The 11,803-nt window shown below is 39.3% G+C and overlaps 1 pseudogene across 1 annotated transcript in view; it reads left to right on the top strand.

Moving 5' to 3' along the window:
* The first annotated feature begins 947 nt into the window (after window positions 1-947).
* LOC307027236 overlaps window positions 948-11,803 on the top strand; it is an 85,814-nt pseudogene continuing 74,958 nt past the window's right edge. The window contains exons 1-2 of the transcript XR_013810524.1: window positions 948-1,108; window positions 11,031-11,087. The product of XR_013810524.1 is annotated as an uncharacterized misc_RNA (transcript). The remainder of the gene's footprint in view (window positions 1,109-11,030; window positions 11,088-11,803) is intronic.

Genomic DNA, 11,803 nt, shown 5'->3' with positions numbered 1-11,803 from the left:
CCAATAAAAAGGAAAAAGTGCAAATATAAGAAAAGGTGTCATTTCATTGTAATTTAGTGCTTCATATCAGTTTTTCAGTCTTGCTTAATCCTCAAATTAAACTTCTCAAATCAGTGAAATGTCTAACTCATTTTCTCACATTTAAGACATGTGTGTTGCTCTTGCACTACAACAAAATGTCGTTAATAATCTTGTATATGATCCGCATTTAAGGAAATTCATTAGTTTATAGTTTGCTCAATGTGCAGTATTGCCGTTAAGATTCAGACAATATTATATAATATATTTATTGTGAGGAGTAGTTTATGTTTTTGCTGCTTATTTTTAAAACACTGTTTGAATTAGAACCTTTTTTTTGTAACTATCTTAATTTTCCGTTTTTTTAAGGAAAAAAAACACAGACCGTATTGCAGATAAAAGTATACTTCTGGACAATGGTGGATCTTGCATACAATACATCAAAGTAATATACATAGATAGCACAACCCTCTATTTAAGATAGAGGGAACAGATGACACAAATACAACAAAGACAAATCAAAATAAAACTTGAATTGGAACCTTTAAATTGTGTTACCATGGAAACACCAGTGCATCTTTCAAAGGTGACCCACGTCAAGACATCCATCAACCCGGAACTAGTTATTTAGCGCGTTCACACCAGAGTACTTTTACCTGTACTTTTCCCGTTTAGTTCCGTTCGTGCCTGGAATTTTGCGTTCACACCCAAAAGAGTACTTAGTTCCGAGAACTTTTACCCCCATTTTTAGTGCCTGATATACCTCTTTCTTTCACACCAAGGCCTCCCATTCTAGCTCCGTGCTAGAGCTTTTCCGTCCGGCGTCATTGCGTCATCGTTTTGCGTCATGACGTAACCGTTTGCGTGCCTGCTTCATAAAGCCAAACCGCGCGGAAAGACCAGACATCGACAACAACAACAATGGCCGATTGTATTGAAGCAAGCGCTGCTCATTTTGGTTTTGCTCTGTCGAAACGAAATGGAACGACTTTACTACCAACTTTACAGTCGTTACATGCTACATTCAAGACTATTTTACAATCATCATCATCATCATCAACTTCAATGACGATTCGGTAGGAGAAAGAAGGTAAATATACGTCCTATTCAATGGCGTTAGAGCTAGCCGTTGTTAACCTCTGCATGCACCTAGCTCAAAATACCCAGCTTTGCAGCATTCATTACTATGCTATAACCAGTGTTGGGTGTACAACAAACGCCTTACAAAAGTAACGGAGTTACAGTAATATATTACTTTTTTCTATAACCAAGTAATGTAACACATTACTAATGAAATATGGGTAATATACAGGGGTGCACATAACTTTTTTGCCCTGGTTCTCAAAGGAGCACCTGGAGATGTTGCTTGGTGCTCATCCTTAAAATGAAATGAACCGTAACTTTTGAGGGGTCTTTATTTGCCAGAAACACGGCACTGAACACACAGAGGTGAACACAGAACACACATGCAGAGGTGAACACAAGACAACATTATCACGACCAGTAATCCTACAAGCTGTCATCAATACCCTCCTGACTGTTCTCCTCACTGTCTTCCTCACTATCAGACATGGTAGCTGATGATGTAGGCCTACTACTTTCTCTCTGGTTGTTTCTGCGATTAGCTGCTGGTTTTGGGTTCAAAGTCTCTGTTGTCATATTAGACAAGTGGATGTAATCAAATAAGTATGTGAACATAACCAATAACCTACCATAGCCAATAACAAATGAATGTAACTTATTTTATTTTTGTTGTTCATTTATATCTTATTTTACCTATAGTTAACATTTATTTATTTATGCTTTTTTTTTTTTATCTCCAGTTTTAAAGGATATTTTTGGTTACTGTCCTATAGTATACATTGAAATGATTTCAAACCTGTGTTTATCCCAATAATTATAAAGCAGTGCCTTGGAAATATGTGTTTACATAAATTTTGACCAAACCGTTTTAGACCCAATGAGATAACTTAGACTAAAGTGAACTATCTAAACACTCAAGAGTCCTTTACCTCACTGAGCTGTAGTTGTCAGCCTCTCAGTCTGACTGGAGAGGACTCTCCCTCCACCTTGTTGTAGAAACATCTTCTTATATCCGTTAGAGCAGCTAGCACCAGATTCTAATAAAAACAGCGCCGGTACCGGTGCTCTCTCCCTCGCTCACTCGCACTTTGGCTGTGAGCCGCGGGCGCCAGATAAGCCAACATCCCACATTTTCATCACTTACAGCACTCGTTGTACAGGGCAAATGAAACGTGTAACCGGGGTGAAAAGGGTACTTAATTATGAATATTGTTACATCAAGGCCGAAATTTAGGATGAGCCCCAACGGTCAAAAATGTTTTTTTCCCTCCCAGAACTGCCAGCGCAGCGCCTCCCCAGATTTGGCGCCCTAGGTCAAACATCTAGCCAGTGCTACGGACCGCCCCTCAGTTAATATGCAACTCGCAAATATCTTTCTCTCTCCTCTCTTCTCTCTTTTCTCGTCTCCCTTCTCTCTCTCCCTCTCTCTCTATGTTGGTATGCAAATGTGCTTTTTTTCAAATGACCCGGTGCTCTTTTTTTGGCAGAGCACAGTAATGTGCAGCCCTGGTAATATATTACCCGTTACAATGCCCAGTAACGCAGTTACAACAAATTTGCCAACGCTTATTCCTCGTGTCCCTGCCGTCAAATCTTTTAAACATGCACAGCAAACAGATTGTTCTGCTCTTGTTTTGTGTTTCTGCCGTCTCCGTTGCCCAGCCGATTATGTTTGGCTGCTTTTCAGCTCCTAGCCTCTGCCGTCCTGCCATTAGCAAAACGAGCTCACCGTCGTGCTCTGCTATCCATGGAATGCCCGCTCCAGAATACCCCGACTGGGCTCCTCTCTGCCACGCTCCCAGGACTATCCACGAACCCTCCCTCAGTCCTGCCATCTCAACTGGGGTGCTTTCCATCACCGCTGCTGATGTTCGAGGTCCGGTTTCTACCTAATGGTGCTAGCTGGCTCGCTGTTTTTCCCACATGCCACACACCTTCGGGGATAGATCCTTCAGTATGGCAGACCCCACTCTCTGGAACACTCTCCCTGCGGAGATCCACAACATCCCCACACTTGACGCCTTCAAAAGGGCCCTCAAGTCCCATCTGACTGCCAATGACTTTGACCCCTAATCTATTTGTTGTTTTGTCTGTCTAACTGTTCATCTGACTGCCTTTTTGTTTTTGTTATGTTTGTTTATACTCCTGGGGGGTATACTACGAAGCAGGATTTTCGCTTAGCCGGCTAACTTCAGGGAAAACTCGGGCTTTCCGGTCCTACGACGCTGGTTCTCTTTTTAGCAGGCTAGATCTGCATGGTAACTTATGCTTTGCGGCTAACCTCGTAATACTACGAAGCAGGATTTTCGTTTAGCAAGATAACTTCTGGGATTTCCGGTACTACGAAGCTGGTTCACTTTTTAGCGGGCTAGATCTCCATGGTGACTTATCCTGGAACCTCGTCTGTGCTCCGAAGCAGGATAGGTTCCAGGATAAGAGATCAACTGTGCGGAGTTCTTCTTCTTTGCTTTAATGGCGAATCGCTTCCACTTGGAGCATATATCGCCACCTACTGTTGATTTATTTAATTTATAAACTGCCCATATTGTTCATGTAGAAGAGTGTTCACGTAAGCCTGCACATTGATTTTATTTTTCATTGAATGTAACCGTTTCAATAAGGATAAATCTATTACAGGTTGAGGTAGAAACCATGGTGGAACAGCTGATAACAACAGTGTGCAGAGTTTAAAGCGATCAAGTCATATTACAGGATAAAGGATACAGTTCAAATCACAGACTGTGTGAACGTGAAAAAGAATAGAATATCACCTCCCATCTTCAGAGCAATCTGACTATTATAACATTAGCGTTAAGAAGCTTACTTAAATATCTGCCACAACATAAGTAACCAGATCAAAGTAACATTAAGTACAGTCCTCGGCATATCACATCATAATGTATCATATATTTCCTTATCTGAGTCAGCTGAGCCGTATCTGGCCGTGCACACATACTGTATGCAGAAGTATTGTTTTAAGCAACACATTAAGTTGACGAAACACTCGAGACGAATGTAATTAAAGTCATATCGTGTCTATACGGGGCAGTGATATCATAAACCTGTTAATGTAACCGGATCAAAGTAACATTACGTACCCTACAGTCCGCGGCACTGTGAGTGCAGACGTCGATGTGTCCCATTATGACATCATAATGTATCATATATTTCCTTATCTGAGTCAGCTGAACCGTATCTGGCTGTGCAACACTCAGTGTCACATAGGCGGGTCATTCTACAGAAATGATGGAAGTACTGTCACTTACTTTTGCAGACACCAAAATACATGACGTTGACCCAATACTCACATTCATTTATATATGTTGAATAAATAGAGATTTTCTTTGCAATGGTACTCAATAAAAAAAAATGAAAAAAATTGTTTTATACATAAATTGCAATTTATTTAAAATGCCAACTTCAAGGAACTGCCTTGTCACTTTGATCATACATGGAAGAGGAGCCTATACAGTGTGAGAAAAAGTTTTTAGAGAGTACTTGTCCATGGACAAGTGAGTTTGGCAATTTACTTGTCCGAATACATTTTCACTTGTCCAGAATGGACACAAATTGGGGCCACTGGAATCTTCTTCTTCGCCATCGTATTTGACATTTTCCCGCGGTTTTTACGACATAGCGGTAAGATTTTACTGCATCACACAGTGTTGGGTATCGTTTGGATTTTAACGATTCCGGTTCTGCTTTTCGATTCCAGTTATTTTCGGTTCTCGATTCCGGTTCTTTGAGAGGGTAAAAATAAGTCCCATGACAAATTGGGAGAAAAATATATTTATGAAAACATTAAGTCAAATCTGTATTCCTATTTACAAATCAGTTCATACTGTTTAATTTCTTACGGTTATTGAATACAATTATATAAAAATAATCTCTGCATTGTTTAGTTAGTTCTAAGTGGTGCAGTTTGAGAATGTACAATTGGCCCAGTCTCCTCTGATGTTACACTGCAACCTGCCTGTGAGACAGAGTCCAACCACACAGTCTGTGTGTCCAACACATGTCCTGCAACACACATGCTGCAACCTGCCTGTGAGACAGAGTCCAACCACACATGTCCAACACATAGGCCTAATAATAATAATAATACATTATATTTATAGCCTATAGGCCTAGCGCTTTTCTAAAACTCAAAGACGCTTACACATGTCCTGCAATACACATGCTGCAGCTGCTCACTGTTTGTAAAAGTAAATAAATAGTATTTTCATTTCAATAATGTACTTTCTATACCCTGCTTCATAAACAATACTGACATCCCTGTGCTCCTCCGAGTCTGGGGGTCCGGGGATGTGAGTACAGCGCGAGGACACAGGGAGGCTGCTTCACTTCATAAAGGAAATAGTGGTCAATATTAACAACACAGGAGCTAAAACGCTAAATAACCTTCATTACGTGTTAGAGAAAGAACATAAGAAAGTTTGACAAAGATGAGGCTGTTAAACGGGCAGCGGATCCGCTGTGCGTAGAAAGAGAGAGAGAGAGAGAGAGAGACGCTGAGCTGCACCGTGCAGCGATCAGCTGATCCGGAGCATAGAGAGAGAGAGAGAGAGAGAGCTGCGGTCCGCGGGGCTCGTCCTCTCCTCCTGTCCTCACAACTCTTATCAATCCCGGGACCGGACAATTGTTATTTGTTCCTACTCGGAACCAAATTTTGCTTCCCAGCCCTGCAACTGTGCTAGACGTCCCGCCCCACCCCGCCCCCGTCTAACTGTACAGAAAGCGGCGAGATGCATTTCCTTAGGAATCGACAAGCAGAACCGAAACTAACATTTCTAAACGAACGATGGCAGACACGTACAATTTGTGAATGAGTTCTGCCTTTTGTAAACTGAATTTATCAATAATTTGACAATAAATCAGGGCAAAAAACGTCACTTGTCCGCCGGACAAGTCAATTGAAAGATCTACTTGTCCGATATTGTAAATAACACGTCCCGGACGGTGGGACCTGTACTTTTTCGCACACTGCTATAGTTTTCATTTAAAACATTTTTTTTCAATAAATAAATCTCATTCATATTTACATAACATTACAAGCATTACATATAACACTGAAATGGTAAAAAAAAAAACAGCACATTATTATTATTAATAATATCCAATAAATGTCAGTCATCAAAAATTCATTGGTGTTACTGCTAAACAAAACGCTTTTATTTTGAAGTAATGTACTGTCTCTGAAGTGCCTCCTGTAACAAGAGATCATTTGAGGCAGTGCAGTGGACAAAGACATAAGGAAAGTCAGATACTTCTTACTTTGTTTGTTAATGGTGTCATTTTATCTTCAAATTTTAGGTGCGTCTTTCAAGTCTGTCATTAGTGTTACTCATTTCATAGCCCTAGGGGTGAACATTTGAATGAGGAAATGTATTGTATTGGAGAGTTAAACGGTTTTGATATTGACTCTAGCCATGTTTGGTCTGACACATTGCAGCCATTTTGTTAAAATGGTAGTGTTTTCTCCAAATTGTCACTGGTGTTACTGTTCTTCCTGGTAACACGTAACACCAGTGACATTCCTATGTAAATAGGCTTTGCATAATGTATACAAATAATAAAAAATACTTTAAGCTCTACTTGTTGTGGATTCATCAAGTTAAGAGTTAGTTATTGCTATTTAGCAAGTTTTCGATGTGTTTAGAAGGAATACATTTCAGCAGATTTGTATCACCCAGATTCCATCTTGTCTGTAGAATGACTCGGGCCTACTGTATGCATAAGTATTATTTTAAGCAACACATTAAGTTGACGAAACACTCGAGTCAAATTTAATTAAAGTCAGATCCACTCCTGTCTTGGACGGGGCAGTGACATCATAAACCTGTTAATGTACGCATTCAAACACTTCTTTTACCAGCTGTATTCACCTTGCAGGTGCTGCTATGTTGCTTTTATCCTGGATACAGTGTTTAAGTCATGGATGTTTAAAGTTTAACTTCTTCATATTTGACTAATATTATAGTTCACTTTTCATTCAGGAAGTATGACGCTGCGCTGTCAGTACGCTTCTCCATGTTTGTGATTGGTCGAATGCTCCAAATACCACCCCTTTCATGTGAACACGCACCTAACTAGATGGGACACGGCTGGCTTTTGCGATCCACTTGACAACCAGCGTCGTAGGACCGCTTAGCGAGAGTACGTATGTTTTGGATTAGGCCAACCGGCTAACTCAAACATATCCAGGTTATGTTGAACCGGCTTCGTAGTACAGGCCTCTGGTCACAAAGTCAACCTCACATGATGATGGGATACCAGTTTTCAAGCACAGTAAATATTCTCTTCCCAGAGTATTCGATGGGACCAAGGTGATGATGTAGTACATGGTCTTAATAATACTTTTGCTTTTCAATGTTTGCTATTTCAAACCATGAGCTGGTTCAAATAATATTTGCCTTGATTTACGATATGTTCTCATTTGTTTTATCACTACAGTTTTTAAGCTTTTGTGCTTTTCCTTGCCATAATGAAAGTGAATGAAATGTTCTCACTTGCTTGGTTTCAAAACATAACAAATGCCATAATCTGTTCATTGGGGACCATAACTGCTATTTTTCATTGCTGTTGCCGGCCACTATTGCTCATGTAAACCTACTACTGCTGCACCCCCTGTAATCTCAGCGGCACCCCAAGTCATTTGGTTCTGGAACCGGGCCTGTACATGGCCATATACTAAACAAACTACAGAGCCCATTCCGTGTCCTGTTCTTATTTACTTCCTCTCTGCCTTCTTCTGGTGAATTATCTGACGTCCAACGCTCCGTCTTTTAACCTCTTTTCCTTTCTCTTTCTTGATCCTCCTTAGCAACCTTCATTATAGTCCTTGACAGTGGTCTGTACTGTATTAACAACGCATCACATGTTAAGAATTTACTTATTTATCAAGCTATTAAATATGTTTTGCGGCTCCAGACAAAAAAAAGTGTCGGAAAAGGGGCAAAATGGCTCTTTTGGTCAAAAAGGTTGAAGACCCCTGTACTAGGCCAACATAGAGTCAAAGAGAATATTAGAGTGAGAGTGTGTTAATTAATATATTTGGCAGTTTGGAGTAAGTCTGTAGATTTGTTTGTGTGTGTTTCATGTATAGGCCTCTCACGATAACTAATTTTGTTGGATACATTTTCCCGGAAGTTATTGCGATAAACGATAATATTGTCGGCACCGTTGTATGACCATTTTAGACCACTGACATCATGATAATATATAATAATAATTCAAGTACATCCTTTCAAACTGCTAGTCACATCCTCATGTAAATGGCAATTTATCGAGGTCAGAAAACAGAGCTCGACGTAACGGTTGCCATTGGCAACCATTCAGAAAAAATTTCAACCAATTCTTGGGCTTTGGTTGCCATCAGTGGCAACCAGTTTTTAACATAAAGAAATAAGGACAGCAATCAGCAAAATGTGCACCCCAAAATAGATAAATGTTCATTATTTGTTGTATTAAGAGTGATATTTAATTATTGTTGTGACCAGTCGGAACCTGAGACTTAAGTTGCACGTGCATTGGTGTGATTATGGAGCCAGAAAGCGATGCACGTTTACTCACGTGCGCCGTGTGCTTGTTTAAAAAAAAACGGCGAAGCAAATTAAGTTTGACTGTGGGGTAAAAAGTTTGGCCAACCCGTCAACATTTCAAACAAATGTTCAAAGTGATTCAACTGATAAAGCGCAAGGTGGACCCGAACGAAAAGCAAAGAGGAAATGTCCAAAGTCTTGGGAGGCGAAATATATAAGTACATTCTGCTCCGTTGTCCATTCACTTCTGGTAAAAGTTCCTTCAAAATAAGAGTTCCGATCTTATTACTACCAAAATAAAAGTGCAAAACAAAACTTTACCATAGGAAAATATTGGCATACAAATATAATCACTTCTATAAACACATTTTAAATATAGTTAGAAATATTTAAGGTAATTTACAGCATTAATAATGATCTGATTCTTAACTGTGAATGGTTTTCATTTATTTAACCTTAGACATGTATTTATTAGTCTGGCCATCCAAGACTTCAATGCTGAAGGGCCAATGGATCTATGGTGGGGGTCAGCACAAAGGTCAGGAAAAACCAAACTTGAAAGGGAGACAACCGATGACCAAGAAATTTGTGACTTGCTCAATTCATTTTTGAGGGATCTGTGAAGAACATGACAACAGCTGCACTACTGGTATTTTGTATACCAGCAATTGAGGGTGGACAAGTTTATACCACTTAAGTTTCAAATAATTGCGTTAATTACTTATTGTAAAGTATTTGAACATTCTTTTGTGTCACATGTTCATTATTAAGTTGATGTATAACTGTATAGTATCTTAATTATTAAAAAATATAAGGTGTCTAAACATGGCAACCGTATTTTCAGTTTTGGCAACCAAAAGCTCATGCCTGGTTGCCAGCCTGGCAACCACTTTTAAAAGTTAGCGTTGAGCCCTGGAAAAGTTATCGAGAACATTTTTATTTATCGTACGATAAGACAATTATTTGTTTATCGCGACAGGCCTATGCACACAATAAAACAGTGGAAACAAACATATGTTTGACTTTCATTAGTGAATGAAACGTTGTGCCCTTTATAGTCTGTGTCCAATATTGTGTATTTGTATATATTGTATTTATAAAACGGACAAGTCAAATCAAGCAATCTGATTGGTTCTTAGCCGTGATATACTGAGCGTATACCACGGGTAGAATTGTAAGTTACTTTTCACAACAAGTCAGTATCCCTCCGCGTCTGAGAAAAACAGTATACCGTTCATACTGGAACAAGAAAGCAGCGGAGAAGTAACGGGGCAGAAGCCCTCCTTTTTGACGCAGCGGTCCAGACATAGACATCAAACGGCAAAACATATTCAGTGTGCAGTTCCTTTGGCATTAGGGCAGGGATATCTAGATACTTTTGAAGGTTTAACATAATGAATTGTGCTACTTTTAAAGCAAGCAACGATGTTTTCAAAGCTGTAATCAAAGAGGTCCGCAAAAACGCTATCGACCAATCAGATTGCTTGATTTGACTTGTCAGTTTTATAAATATATTTAAATTTCTTCCGTTACGAAACAAACTTACAAAGCATAAAACGGAAACATTTAAGATTAACTTCGACCTCCGGGGGGGTCTTACTATAGTATGGAGGAGTGGACTGAGCAGTGCCTATCTTATGACCGTTAGTGGCCACAGGTGCGAAAGCTCTCTCTAGAGCTACTGGAAGCCCAATCTCGGGGACCGGAGAAAGTGGAGCAATATTCTCACCACGCCAAGCAACAGCCTCGAACAACCTCAACCTATACAAGTGACCACGTAAGCCATGCTACTGATGCTGGACAGTTTTTCAGTGGATGCACAATAAACAGCAACATACACATTAATGTAAATAAACAGCCAAATAATGGATCAACGCTCTCTGTCTAATATGTTCGCTTGCTGTTAGTGTTGTTGCGTAGCAACCACCTTGCACTATGTTTTGTGCAGAAGGCAACGGAGGGAGGAAATTAGAGTGTGTATTTTTCTTTCATATTGCCACACTTGGTAACCGTTTTATAAAAGCAATAACTCACTTCAGGCCGTGGTATATGCTCATTATATCACAGCTAAGGGGCGTGGTTCGGCCCGACGCGAAGCCAGGTACCCAAAGTTGGCACCCCTGATTTATATTTGTAATATATAGCTTTATCTCTTTTTGAAGCTGCATTTATTTAAAAAAAAAATCACAAACTAAAGCACAACAAGATATGTCTCTATATGTATCAGATGTGCAAGTGTCTAACTGGATGGACTCCATCTCTCTTTGAGCTTGAGTGATTGTTTGGTCAAATTAATGATCTCAAGGTTAACATTTAGAAAAAGACAAAATGTTTATTTTAATTCCTGTTGTTGGCTAATAAGTAATATGGTAATCTCTGTTATTGCAGATGGCTGAACTTCAGGTAGACGATAACACAAGCAGCAGAATGACTTCATCAGCAGAGGTAAGTTACTTTAACTTTTAAAATTGAAAATCCTGGTTAAATCATTATTAATATTTCAGTGAAAACAATGACATTCTGTGTAAAGTTTAGCAGTCTACAGGGGTAGACATTAAGGGTAAAATGCCACTGGGCCTCTGGGCCGGTGGAATTGTATTATCACTGGCCCCACCATTTTAACCACTGGCCCGGAGCATTCGTCCAAAAAAAAATCTACTAATAAGGAAGAAAATTAACACATTTGTTGCAATAGTAATTTATGCTAACTACATTACTACTTGTACTACAACATTTGAATCATCAGTTCTTCCTCACTTTCCTCAATTGATCATATTTGGTTTATTAAATAATTATATTGTGGTCATTGTTAAAACATTTCTGCTATTATTATGAGTATTATTATTTGTATAATGCGCTTTCCGCCGTCATTACACTGTAAAAATATCCACTGTGAATTCACAATAATTACCTGGCAACTTGTTGCATGACTTTCACAGTAAGGTTCACAGCAATATACTGTAATTTCACATCCATGATATTACAATGCATTGTTGTAAAGGTACAACTGTATACTGTAACTTCACAGCTTCAATTACTGTGATATTACAGTATGTTACTGGGGAATTCCATCATTTTGTTGTACATGCATTACAACAAGGGCCTGTACTTTTACATTTCTATTGGGAAAGTAATGCAGGAGTAGCCACTCATTTACTGTG

This window comes from Notothenia rossii, assembly GCF_949606895.1.
Source record: "Notothenia rossii genome assembly, contig: scaffold_99, whole genome shotgun sequence".
NCBI lineage: Eukaryota > Metazoa > Chordata > Actinopteri > Perciformes > Nototheniidae > Notothenia > Notothenia rossii.
The sequence above is the reverse complement of the archived record's forward strand: the minus strand, read 5'-3'. Positions and strand labels throughout refer to the sequence as shown.